This window comes from Ipomoea triloba, chromosome 5 (genome assembly GCF_003576645.1).
Source record: "Ipomoea triloba cultivar NCNSP0323 chromosome 5, ASM357664v1".
In the NCBI taxonomy this organism is placed as follows: domain Eukaryota; kingdom Viridiplantae; phylum Streptophyta; class Magnoliopsida; order Solanales; family Convolvulaceae; genus Ipomoea; species Ipomoea triloba.
Window position 1 is genome coordinate 3041527 of NC_044920.1, and position 3070 is coordinate 3044596.

The 3070-nt window shown below is 34.7% G+C and overlaps 1 non-coding gene across 1 annotated transcript; it reads right to left on the bottom strand.

Annotated features, from left to right (window-relative positions):
• Positions 1–299: 299 nt before the first annotated feature.
• TRNAK-CUU lies at positions 300–372 on the bottom strand. Its single transcript has one exon. It is a non-coding gene; the product is annotated as a tRNA-Lys (tRNA).
• Positions 373–3070: the final 2698 nt, after the last annotated feature.

The following is a 3070-nucleotide window of genomic DNA, read 5'->3' on the forward strand; positions in this document are numbered from 1 at the left end:
AAATAAGGGTTTTATTTCTCTTTCTCAACTATTAATAATCATTCTCATTTCACTATATTACCAAAACATAAAAAATACTTTCATTACTCTTATCAAGTATTTGATTTGATACCCATTCTGATCTGATTCTCATGTGCGAACCAAACACACCCGTCATTCCCAATTATTTTAGATCCTTGCAATTCTGCCCCATTCTTCAATTATGAGTTTGTGATTAACCTCTATTAAAGATGAGGTCATTTGTGTAATTTCCCACGTTAAGAGGGTGATAGGAAGGTAAGGAGCTGGGAAAATAAAAACGCCCACCGTGGGGCTCGAACCCACGACCACAAGGTTAAGAGCCTTGCGCTCTACCAACTGAGCTAGACGGGCTTGTTATTTATCATTCTTTAAATTAAAGATTGACATTCACATTTGCTTTTCGTACACAAAAGGGATCTTCATGCGTGGAAGCATTTTTATCTTTTCCCAATTCCCAACCAGCCTAACTGCAATCCCACCTTTTCTTTCCTCAAGCTATACCATAAAATCTCCAACATCCATAACAATGGATCAACAGGGTAATATTTAAATTAAAAAAATGTATTCGGTATTAAATACTGACTCTGTTCGACCTACCTCGATCAGTAATAGGATAATATTTATTATTTACGGTTAGGGTTTTAAGTTTATTCTCCCAAAGCATACGGTCACTAAATATTTGTTTAAGACCAAGTGCAACACATTAAGAGATCTAAAAAAAGAGAATTTTACTATTCTATTGAAATTAAACACTTAACCACATTCAACAACGTCTACTAGTAGAGGATGTTGTGTTTGATACCCGGAATATTAGATGATGGTGTGTTCAACTAGAGAATGATTAGATGATTGTGTGTTCAAATAGCTAAAGAAGTTATAAGTTTTTACAAGTGTAAGTAAATTAATAGTTTGAATATCATTTGGAGTTGGACTGCCACTCGAAGTGCAGCCATGTCTTTTCTCCCTCTCTTTCTGGAGTTTAGCTCTTGACTCGAAGAAGAGCAACCGTACCCATACAACCTCAGGGTTGTATCATACTCCGTATCCTAATTTTTGTTTGAATGGCCCATCACTCTTCAATGGATGGTCTACTTTTCTTAACAAAGGATCGGAGCAAATGGCTTTGTAAATTTATAAAATCAATTGTTATACCAGCGACTGGGTTCATATTGTATTGTGAACCCTGATACAAAGATTTTGTACCTTCAGTTAATACATTCTGTACCTACAGTTAACAGTTTTTGTACATGTAAACAAATAACTTGATAATTGCTGATACCCTGGCATATAATATGATGGCTACAAGTATTGAAATTGTCAACTACATCTACAAAATGTTTCAACTATTGCTGACACATATTATGATAGCTACAGGTAAAGAAACTGTCAACTACAAGTACATAATGTGTCAACTACAGATACAGAATTCGAAGGTTATTTTTGGACCAAGGTCTACAATGCAAAGTAGACCATGGTCCATGGTATAATTTGTTGTATAAAACCCAATTCTATTTGAAGTTACTAAAAGTATGTTTGGTTGGCAGGTTTAGCTATCAGGAATGGGTATCAAAGTCAATCCATTATCATTACTAAGTATTTGATATCCATTCCGATTCACATGTACGAACCAAACACAATAGCATCAAATAAGCCGTACTTAGCTCGAACCCACTCCCATCATCCATGTGAGAGTGTTTTCCGAGGCACCGAGTGCCACTAGACCACAAAGTCTTTGCATCTTTTAAGTACTTCTTCTTGCATGATAGATGAAAATTCTCTGTGGTCTATTCATTATAAATACATAGGCACTCAAATTTGTTCAAACAGCCTCAAGCAATTTCAAATGTTTTTGAAGATCCTCCTCCTACAATTTTAACTCAATTTTGTTAACAGTGGAGCGTATACCATCTTTATAGATTGCTTGTATTCAAATAGAACTCTGCAAAAAGAAAAAAAAAAAAATAGAACTCTGCAACATTTTCATGATATTGCTTTTCTTTTTTCTTTTTTTTTTTTTATTTAAAAGTCCATACATACCATTTTTTTAAAAAATTCAACAAGCATCTAGGGCATTCAAAATTTTGAGTGTTGCAATGTGGTCCTTCGATGTGTTATAAAATCTTGTTCATCCAAAATTGAGCCGCCAATCACCTTTCTTGATAAATAAGACAGACTACTATTTTTGTTGCGTTCTGGCCATGATTGGACATAATTTTGTTTTAGAAAATTCTCTTTTTTGAAGGTATTGGAGGGATTTTTATCTGAAGATAAAATGAAGACGAAGACAAAGAGGAAGGGTTTTTATACTGATTCAATGGTCGATGCTAATTAATGCGTTTTGGGAATTTATAAACTATTTTTTCAAAATTTTTTACCGACTTGTGTAAATGTGTGGTCAAGTTTGAGTTTGTGCTTTTTGTAGATGCACTTGTCATTCAAATGATCCGTGAGTAAGCGTTTTGTCTATTAAATGCATGTTCGTTAAATTTGTGGGGGTTGGGCCTCAATTTATTTTGCATCTGATTCTAACGTTGGAAGGTTGTGAGAATTAAATATTTGGTATTGATAATGAGTTTAAATAGAAGAAATTAAATTTCTTTTTTTTTTTAGAAAAAAAGAAAAAGGTGGAGTGGGGGTGACCTACCCGATGTCTCTCATAACCCCCCGCAGCTGGTGAGCCCTCCCACACCTCCTAAAAATATGTTCAACATCCTCATCCATATTCCTACATTTAATTTTGTAGCAGTTGGCATAAGATGTGATCCCCGTTCAATTCGTCTACGCTTAGAGTTAGACATTGTTTAAATACTATCATATTGACCCTGTTACATGTAGTATCTATTCATATATAATTTTTCAACCTACTGAAACTCAGCGAGTCAATTTCACTTCACTAAGGCTCGAACTTATGGCCTTTCATTTGAGGGAGTCACTTCATGTAGCTTGACAAGGTCTTTGGCAGTGTTAGACATTATTTGTTTGTGCTTGAGGAACTAAAGGAACACATACATATATTTTATTTGGCCCTTCCAATCTTCAAACAGCTTCC